Raw genomic sequence first — 23,014 nt, forward strand, 5'->3', positions numbered from 1 at the left:
AAAGTAAACGTGTCTTCACTTTTCCTTCATAGCTTGAAATTGGAAGGTCTTAGAAGCTTGAAACCAAGCGCATAAAACACAAAGGGCCTCAATGAGCTACTGGCCGCTCACTGGTGGCTCCAGCGCACGCGGTTCAGTCGCATCATTCACTCTGATGTGGTGTTCATGAAGTTGGGTGTTGAGGTGCATGTACTGCATTGTGACAGAAAGTCACTTTACAACATCTTACAAGCCCAAAGTGGATTTTGAAAAAAGTTTCCACGAGCGCATGTTTTGGCCGTCTCAGCCAACTGTCATGAAATATGAAAAGTAAACGTGTCTTCACTTTTCCTTCATAGCTTGAAATTGGAAGGTCTTAGAAGCTTGAAACCAAGCGCATACAACACAAAGGGCCTCAATGAGCTACTGGCCGCTCACTGGTGGCTCCAGCGCACGCGGTTCAGTCGCATCATTCACTCTGATGTGGTGTTCATGAAGTTGGGTGTTGAGGTGCATGTACTGCATTGTGACAGAAAGTCACTTTACAACATCTTACAAGCCCAAAGTGGATTTTGAAAAAGTTTCCACGAGTGCACGTTTTGGCCGTCTCAGCCAACTGTCATGAAATATGAAAAGTAAACGTGTCTTCACTTTTCCTTCATAGCTTGAAATTGGAAGGTCTTAGAAGCTTGAAACCAAGCGCATACAACACAAGGGGCCTCAATGAGCTACTGGCCGCTCACTGGTGGCTCCAGCGCACGCGGTTCAGTCGCATCATTCACTCTGATGTGGTGTTCATGAAGTTGGGTGTTGAGGTGCATGTACTGCATTGTGACAGAAAGTCACTTTACAACATCTTACAAGCCCAAAGTGGATTTTGAAAAAAGTTTCCACGAATGCACGTTTTGGCCGTCTCAGCCAACTGTCATGAAATATGAAAAGTAAACGTGTCTTCACTTTTCCTTCATAGCTTGAAATTGGAAGGTCTTAGTAGCTTGAAACCAAGCGCATACAACACAAAGGGCCTCAATGAGCTACTGGCCGCTCACTGGTGGCTCCAGCGCACGCGGTTCAGTCGCATCATTCACTCTGATGTGGTGTTCATGAAGTTGGGTGTTGAGGTGCATGTACTGCATTGTGACAGAAAGTCACTTTACAACATCTTACAAGCCCAAAGTGGATTTTGAAAAAAGTTTCCACGAGCGCATGTTTTGGCCGTCTCAGCCAACTGTCATGAAACATGAAAAGTAAACGTGTCTTCACTTTTCCTTCATAGCTTGAAATTGGAAGGTCTTAGAAGCTTGAAACCAAGCGCATACAACACAAAGGGCCTCAATGAGCTACTGGCCGCTCACTGGTGGCTCCAGCGCACGCGGTTCAGTCGCATCATTCACTCTGATGTGGTGTTCATGAAGTTGGGTGTTGAGGTGCATGTACTGCATTGTGACAGAAAGTCACTTTACAACATCTTACAAGCCCAAAGTGGATTTTGAAAAAAGTTTCCACGAGTGCATGTTTTGGCCGTCTCAGCCAACTGTCATGAAATATGAAAAGTAAACGTGTCTTCACTTTTCCTTCATAGCTTGAAATTGGAAGGTCTTAGAAGCTTGAAACCAAGCGCATACAACACAAGGGGCCTCAATGAGCTACTGGCCGCTCACTGGTGGCTCCAGCGCACGCGGTTCAGTCGCATCATTCACTCTGATGTGGTGTTCATGAAGTTGGGTGTTGAGGTGCATGTACTGCATTGTGACAGAAAGTCACTTTACAACATCTTACAAGCCCAAAGTGGATTTTGAAAAAAGTTTCCACGAGTGCACGTTTTGGCCGTCTCAGCCAACTGTCATGAAATATGAAAAGTAAACATGTCTTCACTTTTCCTTCATAGCTTGAAATTGGAAGGTCTTAGAAGCTTGAAACCAAGCGCATACAACACAAGGGGCCTCAATGAGCTGCGGTTCAGTCGCATCATTCACTCTGATGTGGTGTTCATGAAGTTGGGTGTTGAGGTGCATGTACTGCATTGTGACAGAAAGTCACTTTACAATATCTTACAAGCCCAAAGTGATTTTTGGAAAAAGTTTCCACGAGCGCATGTTTTGGCCGTCTCAGCCAACTGTCATGAAACATGAAAAGTAAACGTGTCTTCACTTTTCCTTCATAGCTTGAAATTGGAAGGTCTTAGAAGCTTGAAACCAAGCGCATACAACACAAAGGGCCTCAATGAGCTACTGGCCGCTCACTGGTGGCTCCAGCGCACGCGGTTCAGTCGCATCATTCACTCTGATGTGGTGTTCATGAAGTTGGGTGTTGAGGTGCATGTACTGCATTGTGACAGAAAGTCACTTTACAACATCTTACAAGCCCAAAGTGGATTTTGAAAAAAGTTTCCACGAGCGCATGTTCTGGCCGTCTCAGCCAACTGTCATGAAATATGAAAAGTAAACGTGTCTTCACTTTTCCTTCATAGCTTGAAATTGGAAGGTCTTAGAAGCTTGAAACCAAGCGCATACAACACAAAGGGCCTCAATGAGCTACTGGCCGCTCACTGGTGGCTCCAGCGCACGCGGTTCAGTCGCATCATTCACTCTGATGTGGTGTTCATGAAGTTGGGTGTTGAGGTGCATGTACTGCATTGTGACAGAAAGTCACTTTACAACATCTTACAAGCCCAAAGTGGATTTTGAAAAAAGTTTCCACGAGCGCATGTTTTGGCCGTCTCAGCCAACTGTCATGAAACATGAAAAGTAAACGTGTCTTCACTTTTCCTTCATAGCTTGAAATTGGAAGGTCTTAGAAGCTTGAAACCAAGCGCATACAACACAAAGGGCCTCAATGAGCTACTGGCCGCTCACTGGTGGCTCCAGCGCACGCGGTTCAGTCGCATCATTCACTCTGATGTGGTGTTCATGAAGTTGGGTGTTGAGGTGCATGTACTGCATTGTGACAGAAAGTCACTTTACAACATCTTACAAGCCCAAAGTGGATTTTGAAAAAAGTTTCCACGAGCGCATGTTTTGGCCGTCTCAGCCAACTGTCATGAAATATGAAAAGTAAACGTGTCTTCACTTTTCCTTCATAGCTTGAAATTGGAAGGTCTTAGAAGCTTGAAACCAAGCGCATACAACACAAAGGGCCTCAATGAGCTACTGGCCGCTCACTGGTGGCTCCAGCGCACGCGGTTCAGTCGCATCATTCACTCTGATGTGGTGTTCATGAAGTTGGGTGTTGAGGTGCATGTAGTGCATTGTGACAGAAAGTCACTTTACAACATCTTACAAGCCCAAAGTGGATTTTGAAAAAAGTTTCCACGAGCGCATGTTTTGGCCGTCTCAGCCAACTGTCATGAAATATGAAAAGTAAACGTGTCTTCACTTTTCCTTCATAGCTTGAAATTGGAAGGTCTTAGAAGCTTGAAACCAAGCGCATACAACACAAAGGGCCTCAATGAGCTACTGGCCGCTCACTGGTGGCTCCAGCGCACGCGGTTCAGTCGCATCATTCACTCTGATGTGGTGTTCATGAAGTTGGGTGTTGAGGTGCATGTAGTGCATTGTGACAGAAAGTCACTTTACAACATCTTACAAGCCCAAAGTGGATTTTGAAAAAAGTTTCCACGAGCGCATGTTTTGGCCGTCTCAGCCAACTGTCATGAAATATGAAAAGTAAACGTGTCTTCACTTTTCCTTCATAGCTTGAAATTGGAAGGTCTTAGAAGCTTGAAACCAAGCGCATACAACACAAAGGGCCTCAATGAGCTACTGGCCGCTCACTGGTGGCTCCAGCGCACGCGGTTCAGTCGCATCATTCACTCTGATGTGGTGTTCATGAAGTTGGGTGTTGAGGTGCATGTACTGCATTGTGACAGAAAGTCACTTTACAACATCTTACAAGCCCAAAGTGGATTTTGAAAAAAGTTTCCACGAGCGCATGTTTTGGCCGTCTCAGCCAACTGTCATGAAATATGAAAAGTAAACGTGTCTTCACTTTTCCTTCATAGCTTGAAATTGGAAGGTCTTAGAAGCTTGAAACCAAGCGCATACAACACAAAGGGCCTCAATGAGCTACTGGCCGCTCACTGGTGGCTCCAGCGCACGCGGTTCAGTCGCATCATTCACTCTGATGTGGTGTTCATGAAGTTGGGTGTTGAGGTGCATGTAGTGCATTGTGACAGAAAGTCACTTTACAACATCTTACAAGCCCAAAGTGGATTTTGAAAAAAGTTTCCACGAGCGCATGTTTTGGCCGTCTCAGACAACTGTCATGAAATATGAAAAGTAAACGTGTCTTCACTTTTCCTTCATAGCTTGAAATTGGAAGGTCTTAGAAGCTTGAAACCAAGCGCATACAACACAAAGGGCCTCAATGAGCTACTGGCCGCTCACTGGTGGCTCCAGCGCACGCGGTTCAGTCGCATCATTCACTCTGATGTGGTGTTCATGAAGTTGGGTGTTGAGGTGCATGTAGTGCATTGTGACAGAAAGTCACTTTACAACATCTTACAAGCCCAAAGTGGATTTTGAAAAAAGTTTCCACGAGCGCATGTTTTGGCCGTCTCAGCCAACTGTCATGAAATATGAAAAGTAAACGTGTCTTCACTTTTCCTTCATAGCTTGAAATTGGAAGGTCTTAGAAGCTTGAAACCAAGCGCATACAACACAAAGGGCCTCAATGAGCTACTGGCCGCTCACTGGTGGCTCCAGCGCACGCGGTTCAGTCGCATCATTCACTCTGATGTGGTGTTCATGAAGTTGGGTGTTGAGGTGCATGTAGTGCATTGTGACAGAAAGTCACTTTACAACATCTTACAAGCCCAAAGTGGATTTTGAAAAAAGTTTCCACGAGCGCATGTTTTGGCCGTCTCAGCCAACTGTCATGAAATATGAAAAGTAAACGTGTCTTCACTTTTCCTTCATAGCTTGAAATTGGAAGGTCTTAGAAGCTTGAAACCAAGCGCATACAACACAAAGGGCCTCAATGAGCTACTGGCCGCTCACTGGTGGCTCCAGCGCACGCGGTTCAGTCGCATCATTCACTCTGATGTGGTGTTCATGAAGTTGGGTGTTGAGGTGCATGTAGTGCATTGTGACAGAAAGTCACTTTACAACATCTTACAAGCCCAAAGTGGATTTTGAAAAAAGTTTCCACGAGCGCATGTTTTGGCCGTCTCAGCCAACTGTCATGAAATATGAAAAGTAAACGTGTCTTCACTTTTCCTTCATAGCTTGAAATTGGAAGGTCTTAGAAGCTTGAAACCAAGCGCATACAACACAAAGGGCCTCAATGAGCTACTGGCCGCTCACTGGTGGCTCCAGCGCACGCGGTTCAGTCGCATCATTCACTCTGATGTGGTGTTCATGAAGTTGGGTGTTGAGGTGCATGTAGTGCATTGTGACAGAAAGTCACTTTACAACATCTTACAAGCCCAAAGTGGATTTTGAAAAAAGTTTCCACGAGCGCATGTTTTGGCCGTCTCAGACAACTGTCATGAAATATGAAAAGTAAACGTGTCTTCACTTTTCCTTCATAGCTTGAAATTGGAAGGTCTTAGAAGCTTGAAACCAAGCGCATACAACACAAAGGGCCTCAATGAGCTACTGGCCGCTCACTGGTGGCTCCAGCGCACGCGGTTCAGTCGCATCATTCACTCTGATGTGGTGTTCATGAAGTTGGGTGTTGAGGTGCATGTAGTGCATTGTGACAGAAAGTCACTTTACAACATCTTACAAGCCCAAAGTGGATTTTGAAAAAAGTTTCCACGAGCGCATGTTTTGGCCGTCTCAGCCAACTGTCATGAAATATGAAAAGTAAACGTGTCTTCACTTTTCCTTCATAGCTTGAAATTGGAAGGTCTTAGAAGCTTGAAACCAAGCGCATACAACACAAAGGGCCTCAATGAGCTACTGGCCGCTCACTGGTGGCTCCAGCGCACGCGGTTCAGTCGCATCATTCACTCTGATGTGGTGTTCATGAAGTTGGGTGTTGAGGTGCATGTAGTGCATTGTGACAGAAAGTCACTTTACAACATCTTACAAGCCCAAAGTGGATTTTGAAAAAAGTTTCCACGAGCGCATGTTTTGGCCGTCTCAGCCAACTGTCATGAAATATGAAAAGTAAACGTGTCTTCACTTTTCCTTCATAGCTTGAAATTGGAAGGTCTTAGAAGCTTGAAACCAAGCGCATACAACACAAAGGGCCTCAATGAGCTACTGGCCGCTCACTGGTGGCTCCAGCGCACGCGGTTCAGTCGCATCATTCACTCTGATGTGGTGTTCATGAAGTTGGGTGTTGAGGTGCATGTAGTGCATTTTGACAGAAAGTCACTTTACAACATCTTACAAGCCCAAAGTGGATTTTGAAAAAAGTTTCCACGAGCGCATGTTTTGGCCGTCTCAGCCAACTGTCATGAAATATGAAAAGTAAACGTGTCTTCACTTTTCCTTCATAGCTTGAAATTGGAAGGTCTTAGAAGCTTGAAACCAAGCGCATACAACACAAAGGGCCTCAATGAGCTACTGGCCGCTCACTGGTGGCTCCAGCGCACGCGGTTCAGTCGCATCATTCACTCTGATGTGGTGTTCATGAAGTTGGGTGTTGAGGTGCATGTAGTGCATTTTGACAGAAAGTCACTTTACAACATCTTACAAGCCCAAAGTGGATTTTGAAAAAAGTTTCCACGAGCGCATGTTTTGGCCGTCTCAGCCAACTGTCATGAAATATGAAAAGTAAACGTGTCTTCACTTTTCCTTCATAGCTTGAAATTGGAAGGTCTTAGAAGCTTGAAACCAAGCGCATACAACACAAGGGGCCTCAATGAGCTGCGGTTCAGTCGCATCATTCACTCTGATGTGGTGTTCATGAAGTTGGGTGTTGAGGTGCATGTACTGCATTGTGACAGAAAGTCACTTTACAACATCTTACAAGCCCAAAGTGGATTTTGAAAAAAGCTTCCACGAGTGCACGTTTTGGCCGTCTCAGCCAACTGTCATGAAATATGAAAAGTAAACGTGTCTTCACTTTTCCTTCATAGCTTGAAATTGGAAGGTCTTAGAAGCTTGAAACCAAGCGCATACAACACAAGGGGCCTCAATGAGCTACTGGCCGCTCACTGGTGGCTCCAGCGCACGCGGTTCAGTCGCATCATTCACTCTGATGTGGTGTTCATGAAGTTGGGTGTTGAGGTGCATGTACTGCATTGTGACAGAAAGTCACTTTACAACATCTTACAAGCCCAAAGTGGATTTTGAAAAAAGTTTCCATGAGCGCATGTTCTGGCCGTCTCAGCCAACTGTCATGAAATATGAAAAGTAAACGTGTCTTCACTTTTCCTTCATAGCTTGAAATTGGAAGGTCTTAGAAGCTTGAAACCAAGCGCATACAACACAAAGGGCCTCAATGAGCTACTGGCCGCTCACTGGTGGCTCCAGCGCACGCGGTTCAGTCGCATCATTCACTCTGATGTGGTGTTCATGAAGTTGGGTGTTGAGGTGCATGTACTGCATTGTGACAGAAAGTCACTTTACAACATCTTACAAGCCCAAAGTGGATTTTGAAAAAAGTTTCCACGAGCGCATGTTTTGGCCGTCTCAGCCAACTGTCATGAAACATGAAAAGTAAACGTGTCTTCACTTTTCCTTCATAGCTTGAAATTGGAAGGTCTTAGAAGCTTGAAACCAAGCGCATACAACACAAAGGGCCTCAATGAGCTACTGGCCGCTCACTGGTGGCTCCAGCGCACGTGGTTCAGTCGCATCATTCACTCTGATGTGGTGTTCATGAAGTTGGGTGTTGAGGTGCATGTACTGCATTGTGACAGAAAGTCACTTTACAATATCTTACAAGCCCAAAGTGATTTTTGGAAAAAGTTTCCACGAGCGCATGTTTTGGCCGTCTTAGCCAACTGTCATGAAACATGAAAAGTAAACGTGTCTTCACTTTTCCTTCATAGCTTGAAATTGGAAGGTCTTAGAAGCTTGAAACCAAGCGCATACAACACAAAGGGCCTCAATGAGCTACTGGCCGCTCACTGGTGGCTCCAGCGCACGCGGTTCAGTCGCATCATTCACTCTGATGTGGTGTTCATGAAGTTGGGTGTTGAGGTGCATGTACTGCATTGTGACAGAAAGTCACTTTACAACATCTTACAAGCCCAAAGTGGATTTTGAAAAAAGTTTCCACGAGCGCATGTTTTGGCCGTCTCAGCCAACTGTCATGAAATATGAAAAGTAAACGTGTCTTCACTTTTCCTTCATAGCTTGAAATTGGAAGGTCTTAGAAGCTTGAAACCAAGCGCATAAAACACAAAGGGCCTCAATGAGCTACTGGCCGCTCACTGGTGGCTCCAGCGCACGCGGTTCAGTCGCATCATTCACTCTGATGTGGTGTTCATGAAGTTGGGTGTTGAGGTGCATGTACTGCATTGTGACAGAAAGTCACTTTACAACATCTTACAAGCCCAAAGTGGATTTTGAAAAAAGTTTCCACGAGCGCATGTTTTGGCCGTCTCAGCCAACTGTCATGAAATATGAAAAGTAAACGTGTCTTCACTTTTCCTTCATAGCTTGAAATTGGAAGGTCTTAGAAGCTTGAAACCAAGCGCATACAACACAAAGGGCCTCAATGAGCTACTGGCCGCTCACTGGTGGCTCCAGCGCACGCGGTTCAGTCGCATCATTCACTCTGATGTGGTGTTCATGAAGTTGGGTGTTGAGGTGCATGTACTGCATTGTGACAGAAAGTCACTTTACAACATCTTACAAGCCCAAAGTGGATTTTGAAAAAAGTTTCCACGAGTGCACGTTTTGGCCGTCTCAGCCAACTGTCATGAAATATGAAAAGTAAACGTGTCTTCACTTTTCCTTCATAGCTTGAAATTGGAAGGTCTTAGAAGCTTGAAACCAAGCGCATACAACACAAGGGGCCTCAATGAGCTACTGGCCGCTCACTGGTGGCTCCAGCGCACGCGGTTCAGTCGCATCATTCACTCTGATGTGGTGTTCATGAAGTTGGGTGTTGAGGTGCATGTACTGCATTGTGACAGAAAGTCACTTTACAACATCTTACAAGCCCAAAGTGGATTTTGAAAAAAGTTTCCACGAATGCACGTTTTGGCCGTCTCAGCCAACTGTCATGAAATATGAAAAGTAAACGTGTCTTCACTTTTCCTTCATAGCTTGAAATTGGAAGGTCTTAGTAGCTTGAAACCAAGCGCATACAACACAAAGGGCCTCAATGAGCTACTGGCCGCTCACTGGTGGCTCCAGCGCACGCGGTTCAGTCGCATCATTCACTCTGATGTGGTGTTCATGAAGTTGGGTGTTGAGGTGCATGTACTGCATTGTGACAGAAAGTCACTTTACAACATCTTACAAGCCCAAAGTGGATTTTGAAAAAAGTTTCCACGAGCGCATGTTTTGGCCGTCTCAGCCAACTGTCATGAAACATGAAAAGTAAACGTGTCTTCACTTTTCCTTCATAGCTTGAAATTGGAAGGTCTTAGAAGCTTGAAACCAAGCGCATACAACACAAAGGGCCTCAATGAGCTACTGGCCGCTCACTGGTGGCTCCAGCGCACGCGGTTCAGTCGCATCATTCACTCTGATGTGGTGTTCATGAAGTTGGGTGTTGAGGTGCATGTACTGCATTGTGACAGAAAGTCACTTTACAACATCTTACAAGCCCAAAGTGGATTTTGAAAAAAGTTTCCACGAGTGCATGTTTTGGCCGTCTCAGCCAACTGTCATGAAATATGAAAAGTAAACGTGTCTTCACTTTTCCTTCATAGCTTGAAATTGGAAGGTCTTAGAAGCTTGAAACCAAGCGCATACAACACAAGGGGCCTCAATGAGCTACTGGCCGCTCACTGGTGGCTCCAGCGCACGCGGTTCAGTCGCATCATTCACTCTGATGTGGTGTTCATGAAGTTGGGTGTTGAGGTGCATGTACTGCATTGTGACAGAAAGTCACTTTACAACATCTTACAAGCCCAAAGTGGATTTTGAAAAAAGTTTCCACGAGTGCACGTTTTGGCCGTCTCAGCCAACTGTCATGAAATATGAAAAGTAAACATGTCTTCACTTTTCCTTCATAGCTTGAAATTGGAAGGTCTTAGAAGCTTGAAACCAAGCGCATACAACACAAGGGGCCTCAATGAGCTGCGGTTCAGTCGCATCATTCACTCTGATGTGGTGTTCATGAAGTTGGGTGTTGAGGTGCATGTACTGCATTGTGACAGAAAGTCACTTTACAATATCTTACAAGCCCAAAGTGATTTTTGGAAAAAGTTTCCACGAGCGCATGTTTTGGCCGTCTCAGCCAACTGTCATGAAACATGAAAAGTAAACGTGTCTTCACTTTTCCTTCATAGCTTGAAATTGGAAGGTCTTAGAAGCTTGAAACCAAGCGCATACAACACAAAGGGCCTCAATGAGCTACTGGCCGCTCACTGGTGGCTCCAGCGCACGCGGTTCAGTCGCATCATTCACTCTGATGTGGTGTTCATGAAGTTGGGTGTTGAGGTGCATGTACTGCATTGTGACAGAAAGTCACTTTACAACATCTTACAAGCCCAAAGTGGATTTTGAAAAAAGTTTCCACGAGCGCATGTTCTGGCCGTCTCAGCCAACTGTCATGAAATATGAAAAGTAAACGTGTCTTCACTTTTCCTTCATAGCTTGAAATTGGAAGGTCTTAGAAGCTTGAAACCAAGCGCATACAACACAAAGGGCCTCAATGAGCTACTGGCCGCTCACTGGTGGCTCCAGCGCACGCGGTTCAGTCGCATCATTCACTCTGATGTGGTGTTCATGAAGTTGGGTGTTGAGGTGCATGTACTGCATTGTGACAGAAAGTCACTTTACAACATCTTACAAGCCCAAAGTGGATTTTGAAAAAAGTTTCCACGAGCGCATGTTTTGGCCGTCTCAGCCAACTGTCATGAAACATGAAAAGTAAACGTGTCTTCACTTTTCCTTCATAGCTTGAAATTGGAAGGTCTTAGAAGCTTGAAACCAAGCGCATACAACACAAAGGGCCTCAATGAGCTACTGGCCGCTCACTGGTGGCTCCAGCGCACGCGGTTCAGTCGCATCATTCACTCTGATGTGGTGTTCATGAAGTTGGGTGTTGAGGTGCATGTACTGCATTGTGACAGAAAGTCACTTTACAACATCTTACAAGCCCAAAGTGGATTTTGAAAAAAGTTTCCACGAGCGCATGTTTTGGCCGTCTCAGCCAACTGTCATGAAATATGAAAAGTAAACGTGTCTTCACTTTTCCTTCATAGCTTGAAATTGGAAGGTCTTAGAAGCTTGAAACCAAGCGCATACAACACAAAGGGCCTCAATGAGCTACTGGCCGCTCACTGGTGGCTCCAGCGCACGCGGTTCAGTCGCATCATTCACTCTGATGTGGTGTTCATGAAGTTGGGTGTTGAGGTGCATGTAGTGCATTGTGACAGAAAGTCACTTTACAACATCTTACAAGCCCAAAGTGGATTTTGAAAAAAGTTTCCACGAGCGCATGTTTTGGCCGTCTCAGCCAACTGTCATGAAATATGAAAAGTAAACGTGTCTTCACTTTTCCTTCATAGCTTGAAATTGGAAGGTCTTAGAAGCTTGAAACCAAGCGCATACAACACAAAGGGCCTCAATGAGCTACTGGCCGCTCACTGGTGGCTCCAGCGCACGCGGTTCAGTCGCATCATTCACTCTGATGTGGTGTTCATGAAGTTGGGTGTTGAGGTGCATGTAGTGCATTGTGACAGAAAGTCACTTTACAACATCTTACAAGCCCAAAGTGGATTTTGAAAAAAGTTTCCACGAGCGCATGTTTTGGCCGTCTCAGCCAACTGTCATGAAATATGAAAAGTAAACGTGTCTTCACTTTTCCTTCATAGCTTGAAATTGGAAGGTCTTAGAAGCTTGAAACCAAGCGCATACAACACAAAGGGCCTCAATGAGCTACTGGCCGCTCACTGGTGGCTCCAGCGCACGCGGTTCAGTCGCATCATTCACTCTGATGTGGTGTTCATGAAGTTGGGTGTTGAGGTGCATGTAGTGCATTGTGACAGAAAGTCACTTTACAACATCTTACAAGCCCAAAGTGGATTTTGAAAAAAGTTTCCACGAGCGCATGTTTTGGCCGTCTCAGCCAACTGTCATGAAATATGAAAAGTAAACGTGTCTTCACTTTTCCTTCATAGCTTGAAATTGGAAGGTCTTAGAAGCTTGAAACCAAGCGCATACAACACAAAGGGCCTCAATGAGCTACTGGCCGCTCACTGGTGGCTCCAGCGCACGCGGTTCAGTCGCATCATTCACTCTGATGTGGTGTTCATGAAGTTGGGTGTTGAGGTGCATGTAGTGCATTGTGACAGAAAGTCACTTTACAACATCTTACAAGCCCAAAGTGGATTTTGAAAAAAGTTTCCACGAGCGCATGTTTTGGCCGTCTCAGCCAACTGTCATGAAATATGAAAAGTAAACGTGTCTTCACTTTTCCTTCATAGCTTGAAATTGGAAGGTCTTAGAAGCTTGAAACCAAGCGCATACAACACAAAGGGCCTCAATGAGCTACTGGCCGCTCACTGGTGGCTCCAGCGCACGCGGTTCAGTCGCATCATTCACTCTGATGTGGTGTTCATGAAGTTGGGTGTTGAGGTGCATGTAGTGCATTGTGACAGAAAGTCACTTTACAACATCTTACAAGCCCAAAGTGGATTTTGAAAAAAGTTTCCACGAGCGCATGTTTTGGCCGTCTCAGCCAACTGTCATGAAATATGAAAAGTAAACGTGTCTTCACTTTTCCTTCATAGCTTGAAATTGGAAGGTCTTAGAAGCTTGAAACCAAGCGCATACAACACAAAGGGCCTCAATGAGCTACTGGCCGCTCACTGGTGGCTCCAGCGCACGCGGTTCAGTCGCATCATTCACTCTGATGTGGTGTTCATGAAGTTGGGTGTTGAGGTGCATGTAGTGCATTGTGACAGAAAGTCACTTTACAACATCTTACAAGCCCAAAGTGGATTTTGAAAAAAGTTTCCACGAGCGCATGTTTTGGCCGTCTCAGCCAACTGTCATGAAATATGAAAAGTAAACGTGTCTTCACTTTTCCTTCATAGCTTGAAATTGGAAGGTCTTAGAAGCTTGAAACCAAGCGCATACAACACAAAGGGCCTCAATGAGCTACTGGCCGCTCACTGGTGGCTCCAGCGCACGCGGTTCAGTTGCATCATTCACTCTGATGTGGTGTTCATGAAGTTGGGTGTTGAGGTGCATGTAGTGCATTGTGACAGAAAGTCACTTTACAACATCTTACAAGCCCAAAGTGGATTTTGAAAAAAGTTTCCACGAGCGCATGTTTTGGCCGTCTCAGCCAACTGTCATGAAATATGAAAAGTAAACGTGTCTTCACTTTTCCTTCATAGCTTGAAATTGGAAGGTCTTAGAAGCTTGAAACCAAGCGCATACAACACAAAGGGCCTCAATGAGCTACTGGCCGCTCACTGGTGGCTCCAGCGCACGCGGTTCAGTCGCATCATTCACTCTGATGTGGTGTTCATGAAGTTGGGTGTTGAGGTGCATGTAGTGCATTGTGACAGAAAGTCACTTTACAACATCTTACAAGCCCAAAGTGGATTTTGAAAAAAGTTTCCACGAGCGCATGTTTTGGCCGTCTCAGCCAACTGTCATGAAATATGAAAAGTAAACGTGTCTTCACTTTTCCTTCATAGCTTGAAATTGGAAGGTCTTAGAAGCTTGAAACCAAGCGCATACAACACAAAGGGCCTCAATGAGCTACTGGCCGCTCACTGGTGGCTCCAGCGCACGCGGTTCAGTCGCATCATTCACTCTGATGTGGTGTTCATGAAGTTGGGTGTTGAGGTGCATGTAGTGCATTGTGACAGAAAGTCACTTTACAACATCTTACAAGCCCAAAGTGGATTTTGAAAAAAGTTTCCACGAGCGCATGTTTTGGCCGTCTCAGCCAACTGTCATGAAATATGAAAAGTAAACGTGTCTTCACTTTTCCTTCATAGCTTGAAATTGGAAGGTCTTAGAAGCTTGAAACCAAGCGCATACAACACAAAGGGCCTCAATGAGCTACTGGCCGCTCACTGGTGGCTCCAGCGCACGCGGTTCAGTCGCATCATTCACTCTGATGTGGTGTTCATGAAGTTGGGTGTTGAGGTGCATGTAGTGCATTTTGACAGAAAGTCACTTTACAACATCTTACAAGCCCAAAGTGGATTTTGAAAAAAGTTTCCACGAGCGCATGTTTTGGCCGTCTCAGCCAACTGTCATGAAATATGAAAAGTAAACGTGTCTTCACTTTTCCTTCATAGCTTGAAATTGGAAGGTCTTAGAAGCTTGAAACCAAGCGCATACAACACAAAGGGCCTCAATGAGCTACTGGCCGCTCACTGGTGGCTCCAGCGCACGCGGTTCAGTCGCATCATTCACTCTGATGTGGTGTTCATGAAGTTGGGTGTTGAGGTGCATGTAGTGCATTGTGACAGAAAGTCACTTTACAACATCTTACAAGCCCAAAGTGGATTTTGAAAAAAGTTTCCACGAGCGCATGTTTTGGCCGTCTCAGCCAACTGTCATGAAATATGAAAAGTAAACGTGTCTTCACTTTTCCTTCATAGCTTGAAATTGGAAGGTCTTAGAAGCTTGAAACCAAGCGCATACAACACAAAGGGCCTCAATGAGCTACTGGCCGCTCACTGGTGGCTCCAGCGCACGCGGTTCAGTCGCATCATTCACTCTGATGTGGTGTTCATGAAGTTGGGTGTTGAGGTGCATGTAGTGCATTGTGACAGAAAGTCACTTTACAACATCTTACAAGCCCAAAGTGGATTTTGAAAAAAGTTTCCACGAGCGCATGTTTTGGCCGTCTCAGCCAACTGTCATGAAATATGAAAAGTAAACGTGTCTTCACTTTTCCTTCATAGCTTGAAATTGGAAGGTCTTAGAAGCTTGAAACCAAGCGCATACAACACAAAGGGCCTCAATGAGCTACTGGCCGCTCACTGGTGGCTCCAGCGCACGCGGTTCAGTCGCATCATTCACTCTGATGTGGTGTTCATGAAGTTGGGTGTTGAGGTGCATGTAGTGCATTGTGACAGAAAGTCACTTTACAACATCTTACAAGCCCAAAGTGGATTTTGAAAAAAGTTTCCACGAGCGCATGTTTTGGCCGTCTCAGCCAACTGTCATGAAATATGAAAAGTAAACGTGTCTTCACTTTTCCTTCATAGCTTGAAATTGGAAGGTCTTAGAAGCTTGAAACCAAGCGCATACAACACAAAGGGCCTCAATGAGCTACTGGCCGCTCACTGGTGGCTCCAGCGCACGCGGTTCAGTCGCATCATTCACTCTGATGTGGTGTTCATGAAGTTGGGTGTTGAGGTGCATGTAGTGCATTGTGACAGAAAGTCACTTTACAACATCTTACAAGCCCAAAGTGGATTTTGAAAAAAGTTTCCACGAGCGCATGTTTTGGCCGTCTCAGCCAACTGTCATGAAATATGAAAAGTAAACGTGTCTTCACTTTTCCTTCATAGCTTGAAATTGGAAGGTCTTAGAAGCTTGAAACCAAGCGCATACAACACAAAGGGCCTCAATGAGCTACTGGCCGCTCACTGGTGGCTCCAGCGCACGCGGTTCAGTCGCATCATTCACTCTGATGTGGTGTTCATGAAGTTGGGTGTTGAGGTGCATGTAGTGCATTGTGACAGAAAGTCACTTTACAACATCTTACAAGCCCAAAGTGGATTTTGAAAAAAGTTTCCACGAGCGCATGTTTTGGCCGTCTCAGCCAACTGTCATGAAATATGAAAAGTAAACGTGTCTTCACTTTTCCTTCATAGCTTGAAATTGGAAGGTCTTAGAAGCTTGAAACCAAGCGCATACAACACAAAGGGCCTCAATGAGCTACTGGCCGCTCACTGGTGGCTCCAGCGCACGCGGTTCAGTCGCATCATTCACTCTGATGTGGTGTTCATGAAGTTGGGTGTTGAGGTGCATGTAGTGCATTGTGACAGAAAGTCACTTTACAACATCTTACAAGCCCAAAGTGGATTTTGAAAAAAGTTTCCACGAGCGCATGTTTTGGCCGTCTCAGCCAACTGTCATGAAATATGAAAAGTAAACGTGTCTTCACTTTTCCTTCATAGCTTGAAATTGGAAGGTCTTAGAAGCTTGAAACCAAGCGCATACAACACAAAGGGCCTCAATGAGCTACTGGCCGCTCACTGGTGGCTCCAGCGCACGCGGTTCAGTCGCATCATTCACTCTGATGTGGTGTTCATGAAGTTGGGTGTTGAGGTGCATGTAGTGCATTGTGACAGAAAGTCACTTTACAACATCTTACAAGCCCAAAGTGGATTTTGAAAAAAGTTTCCACGAGCGCATGTTTTGGCCGTCTCAGCCAACTGTCATGAAATATGAAAAGTAAACGTGTCTTCACTTTTCCTTCATAGCTTGAAATTGGAAGGTCTTAGAAGCTTGAAACCAAGCGCATACAACACAAAGGGCCTCAATGAGCTACTGGCCGCTCACTGGTGGCTCCAGCGCACGCGGTTCAGTCGCATCATTCACTCTGATGTGGTGTTCATGAAGTTGGGTGTTGAGGTGCATGTAGTGCATTGTGACAGAAAGTCACTTTACAACATCTTACAAGCCCAAAGTGGATTTTGAAAAAAGTTTCCACGAGCGCATGTTTTGGCCGTCTCAGCCAACTGTCATGAAATATGAAAAGTAAACGTGTCTTCACTTTTCCTTCATAGCTTGAAATTGGAAGGTCTTAGAAGCTTGAAACCAAGCGCATACAACACAAAGGGCCTCAATGAGCTACTGGCCGCTCACTGGTGGCTCCAGCGCACGCGGTTCAGTCGCATCATTCACTCTGATGTGGTGTTCATGAAGTTGGGTGTTGAGGTGCATGTAGTGCATTGTGACAGAAAGTCACTTTACAACATCTTACAAGTCCAAAGTGGATTTTGAAAAAAGTTTCCACGAGCGCATGTTTTGGCCGTCTCAGACAACTGTCATGAAATATGAAAAGTAAACGTGTCTTCACTTTTCCTTCATAGCTTGAAATTGGAAGGTCTTAGAAGCTTGAAACCAAGCGCATACAACACAAAGGGCCTCAATGAGCTACTGGCCGCTCACTGGTGGCTCCAGCGCACGCGGTTCAGTCGCATCATTCACTCTGATGTGGTGTTCATGAAGTTGGGTGTTGAGGTGCATGTAGTGCATTGTGACAGAAAGTCACTTTACAACATCTTACAAGCCCAAAGTGGATTTTGAAAAAAGTTTCCACGAGCGCATGTTTTGGCCGTCTCAGCCAACTGTCATGAAATATGAAAAGTAAACGTGTCTTCACTTTTCCTTCATAGCTTGAAATTGGAAGGTCTTAGAAGCTTGAAACCAAGCGCATACAACACAAAGGGCCTCAATGAGCTACTGGCCGCTCACTGGTGGCTCCAGCGCACGCGGTTCAGTCGCATCATTCACTCTGATGTGGTGTTCATGAAGTTGGGTGTTGAGGTGCATGTAGTGCATTGTGACAGAAAGTCACTTTACAACATCTTACAAGCCCAAAGTGGATTTTGAAAAAAGTTTCCACGAGCGCATGTTTTGGCCGTCTCAGCCAACTGTCATGAAATATGAAAAGTAAACGTGTCTTCACTTTTCCTTCATAGCTTGAAATTGGAAGGTCTTAGAAGCTTGAAACCAAGCGCATACAACACAAAGGGCCTCAATGAGCTACTGGCCGCTCACTGGTGGCTCCAGCGCACGCGGTTCAGTCGCATCATTCACTCTGATGTGGTGTTCATGAAGTTGGGTGTTGAGGTGCATGTAGTGCATTGTGACAGAAAGTCACTTTACAACATCTTACAAGCCCAAAGTGGATTTTGAAAAAAGTTTCCACGAGCGCATGTTTTGGCCGTCTCAGACAACTGTCATGAAATATGAAAAGTAAACGTGTCTTCACTTTTCCTTCATAGCTTGAAATTGGAAGGTCTTAGAAGCTTGAAACCAAGCGCATACAACACAAAGGGCCTCAATGAGCTACTGGCCGCTCACTGGTGGCTCCAGCGCACGCGGTTCAGTCGCATCATTCACTCTGATGTGGTGTTCATGAAGTTGGGTGTTGAGGTGCATGTAGTGCATTGTGACAGAAAGTCACTTTACAACATCTTACAAGCCCAAAGTGGATTTTGAAAAAAGTTTCCACGAGCGCATGTTTTGGCCGTCTCAGCCAACTGTCATGAAATATGAAAAGTAAACGTGTCTTCACTTTTCCTTCATAGCTTGAAATTGGAAGGTCTTAGAAGCTTGAAACCAAGCGCATACAACACAAAGGGCCTCAATGAGCTACTGGCCGCTCACTGGTGGCTCCAGCGCACGCGGTTCAGTCGCATCATTCACTCTGATGTGGTGTTCATGAAGTTGGGTGTTGAGGTGCATGTAGTGCATTGTGACAGAAAGTCACTTTACAACATCTTACAAGCCCAAAGTGGATTTTGAAAAAAGTTTCCACGAGCGCATGTTTTGGCCGTCTCAGCCAACTGTCATGAAATATGAAAAGTAAACGTGTCTTCACTTTTCCTTCATAGCTTGAAATTGGAAGGTCTTAGAAGCTTGAAACCAAGCGCATACAACACAAAGGGCCTCAATGAGCTACTGGCCGCTCACTGGTGGCTCCAGCGCACGCGGTTCAGTCGCATCATTCACTCTGATGTGGTGTTCATGAAGTTGGGTGTTGAGGTGCATGTAGTGCATTGTGACAGAAAGTCACTTTACAACATCTTACAAGCCCAAAGTGGATTTTGAAAAAAGTTTCCACGAGCGCATGTTTTGGCCGTCTCAGACAACTGTCATGAAATATGAAAAGTAAACGTGTCTTCACTTTTCCTTCATAGCTTGAAATTGGAAGGTCTTAGAAGCTTGAAACCAAGCGCATACAACACAAAGGGCCTCAATGAGCTACTGGCCGCTCACTGGTGGCTCCAGCGCACGCGGTTCAGTCGCATCATTCACTCTGATGTGGTGTTCATGAAGTTGGGTGTTGAGGTGCATGTAGTGCATTGTGACAGAAAGTCACTTTACAACATCTTACAAGCCCAAAGTGGATTTTGAAAAAAGTTTCCACGAGCGCATGTTTTGGCCGTCTCAGCCAACTGTCATGAAATATGAAAAGTAAACGTGTCTTCACTTTTCCTTCATAGCTTGAAATTGGAAGGTCTTAGAAGCTTGAAACCAAGCGCATACAACACAAAGGGCCTCAATGAGCTACTGGCCGCTCACTGGTGGCTCCAGCGCACGCGGTTCAGTCGCATCATTCACTCTGATGTGGTGTTCATGAAGTTGGGTGTTGAGGTGCATGTAGTGCATTGTGACAGAAAGTCACTTTACAACATCTTACAAGCCCAAAGTGGATTTTGAAAAAAGTTTCCACGAGCGCATGTTTTGGCCGTCTCAGCCAACTGTCATGAAATATGAAAAGTAAACGTGTCTTCACTTTTCCTTCATAGCTTGAAATTGGAAGGTCTTAGAAGCTTGAAACCAAGCGCATACAACACAAAGGGCCTCAATGAGCTACTGGCCGCTCACTGGTGGCTCCAGCGCACGCGGTTCAGTCGCATCATTCACTCTGATGTGGTGTTCATGAAGTTGGGTGTTGAGGTGCATGTAGTGCATTGTGACAGAAAGTCACTTTACAACATCTTACAAGCCCAAAGTGGATTTTGAAAAAAGTTTCCACGAGCGCATGTTTTGGCCGTCTCAGACAACTGTCATGAAATATGAAAAGTAAACGTGTCTTCACTTTTCCTTCATAGCTTGAAATTGGAAGGTCTTAGAAGCTTGAAACCAAGCGCATACAACACAAAGGGCCTCAATGAGCTACTGGCCGCTCACTGGTGGCTCCAGCGCACGCGGTTCAGTCGCATCATTCACTCTGATGTGGTGTTCATGAAGTTGGGTGTTGAGGTGCATGTAGTGCATTGTGACAGAAAGTCACTTTACAACATCTTACAAGCCCAAAGTGGATTTTGAAAAAAGTTTCCACGAGCGCATGTTTTGGCCGTCTCAGCCAACTGTCATGAAATATGAAAAGTAAACGTGTCTTCACTTTTCCTTCATAGCTTGAAATTGGAAGGTCTTAGAAGCTTGAAACCAAGCGCATACAACACAAAGGGCCTCAATGAGCTACTGGCCGCTCACTGGTGGCTCCAGCGCACGCGGTTCAGTCGCATCATTCACTCTGATGTGGTGTTCATGAAGTTGGGTGTTGAGGTGCATGTAGTGCATTGTGACAGAAAGTCACTTTACAACATCTTACAAGCCCAAAGTGGATTTTGAAAAAAGTTTCCACGAGCGCATGTTTTGGCCGTCTCAGCCAACTGTCATGAAATATGAAAAGTAAACGTGTCTTCACTTTTCCTTCATAGCTTGAAATTGGAAGGTCTTAGAAGCTTGAAACCAAGCGCATACAACACAAAGGGCCTCAATGAGCTACTGGCCGCTCACTGGTGGCTCCAGCGCACGCGGTTCAGTCGCATCATTCACTCTGATGTGGTGTTCATGAAGTTGGGTGTTGAGGTGCATGTAGTGCATTGTGACAGAAAGTCACTTTACAACATCTTACAAGCCCAAAGTGGATTTTGAAAAAAGTTTCCACGAGCGCATGTTTTGGCCGTCTCAGCCAACTGTCATGAAATATGAAAAGTAAACGTGTCTTCACTTTTCCTTCATAGCTTGAAATTGGAAGGTCTTAGAAGCTTGAAACCAAGCGCATACAACACAAAGGGCCTCAATGAGCTACTGGCCGCTCACTGGTGGCTCCAGCGCACGCGGTTCAGTCGCATCATTCACTCTGATGTGGTGTTCATGAAGTTGGGTGTTGAGGTGCATGTAGTGCATTTTGACAGAAAGTCACTTTACAACATCTTACAAGCCCAAAGTGGATTTTGAAAAAAGTTTCCACGAGCGCATGTTTTGGCCGTCTCAGCCAACTGTCATGAAATATGAAAAGTAAACGTGTCTTCACTTTTCCTTCATAGCTTGAAATTGGAAGGTCTTAGAAGCTTGAAACCAAGCGCATACAACACAAAGGGCCTCAATGAGCTACTGGCCGCTCACTGGTGGCTCCAGCGCACGCGGTTCAGTCGCATCATTCACTCTGATGTGGTGTTCATGAAGTTGGGTGTTGAGGTGCATGTAGTGCATTGTGACAGAAAGTCACTTTACAACATCTTACAAGCCCAAAGTGGATTTTGAAAAAAGTTTCCACGAGCGCATGTTTTGGCCGTCTCAGCCAACTGTCATGAAATATGAAAAGTAAACGTGTCTTCACTTTTCCTTCATAGCTTGAAATTGGAAGGTCTTAGAAGCTTGAAACCAAGCGCATACAACACAAAGGGCCTCAATGAGCTACTGGCCGCTCACTGGTGGCTCCAGCGCACGCGGTTCAGTCGCATCATTCACTCTGATGTGGTGTTCATGAAGTTGGGTGTTGAGGTGCATGTAGTGCATTGTGACAGAAAGTCACTTTACAACATCTTACAAGCCCAAAGTGGATTTTGAAAAAAGTTTCCACGAGCGCATGTTTTGGCCGTCTCAGCCAACTGTCATGAAATATGAAAAGTAAACGTGTCTTCACTTTTCCTTCATAGCTTGAAATTGGAAGGTCTTAGAAGCTTGAAACCAAGCGCATACAACACAAAGGGCCTCAATGAGCTACTGGCCGCTCACTGGTGGCTCCAGCGCACGCGGTTCAGTCGCATCATTCACTCTGATGTGGTGTTCATGAAGTTGGGTGTTGAGGTGCATGTAGTGCATTGTGACAGAAAGTCACTTTACAACATCTTACAAGCCCAAAGTGGATTTTGAAAAAAGTTTCCACGAGCGCATGTTTTGGCCGTCTCAGCCAACTGTCATGAAATATGAAAAGTAAACGTGTCTTCACTTTTCCTTCATAGCTTGAAATTGGAAGGTCTTAGAAGCTTGAAACCAAGCGCATACAACACAAAGGGCCTCAATGAGCTACTGGCCGCTCACTGGTGGCTCCAGCGCACGCGGTTCAGTCGCATCATTCACTCTGATGTGGTGTTCATGAAGTTGGGTGTTGAGGTGCATGTAGTGCATTGTGACAGAAAGTCACTTTACAACATCTTACAAGCCCAAAGTGGATTTTGAAAAAAGTTTCCACGAGCGCATGTTTTGGCCGTCTCAGCCAACTGTCATGAAATATGAAAAGTAAACGTGTCTTCACTTTTCCTTCATAGCTTGAAATTGGAAGGTCTTAGAAGCTTGAAACCAAGCGCATACAACACAAAGGGCCTCAATGAGCTACTGGCCGCTCACTGGTGGCTCCAGTTCACGCGGTTCAGTCGCATCATTCACTCTGATGTGGTGTTCATGAAGTTGGGTGTTGAGGTGCATGTAGTGCATTGTGACAGAAAGTCACTTTACAACATCTTACAAGCCCAAAGTGGATTTTGAAAAAAGTTTCCACGAGCGCATGTTTTGGCCGTCTCAGCCAACTGTCATGAAATATGAAAAGTAAACGTGTCTTCACTTTTCCTTCATAGCTTGAAATTGGAAGGTCTTAGAAGCTTGAAACCAAGCGCATACAACACAAAGGGCCTCAATGAGCTACTGGCCGCTCACTGGTGGCTCCAGCGCACGCGGTTCAGTCGCATCATTCACTCTGATGTGGTGTTCATGAAGTTGGGTGTTGAGGTGCATGTAGTGCATTGTGACAGAAAGTCACTTTACAACATCTTACAAGCCCAAAGTGGATTTTGAAAAAAGTTTCCACGAGCGCATGTTTTGGCCGTCTCAGCCAACTGTCATGAAATATGAAAAGTAAACGTGTCTTCACTTTTCCTTCATAGCTTGAAATTGGAAGGTCTTAGAAGCTTGAAACCAAGCGCATACAACACAAAGGGCCTCAATGAGCTACTGGCCGCTCACTGGTGGCTCCAGCGCACGCGGTTCAGTCGCATCATTCACTCTGA

Source organism: Sardina pilchardus, chromosome 18 (genome assembly GCF_963854185.1).
Source record: "Sardina pilchardus chromosome 18, fSarPil1.1, whole genome shotgun sequence".
Lineage (NCBI taxonomy): Eukaryota > Metazoa > Chordata > Actinopteri > Clupeiformes > Clupeidae > Sardina > Sardina pilchardus.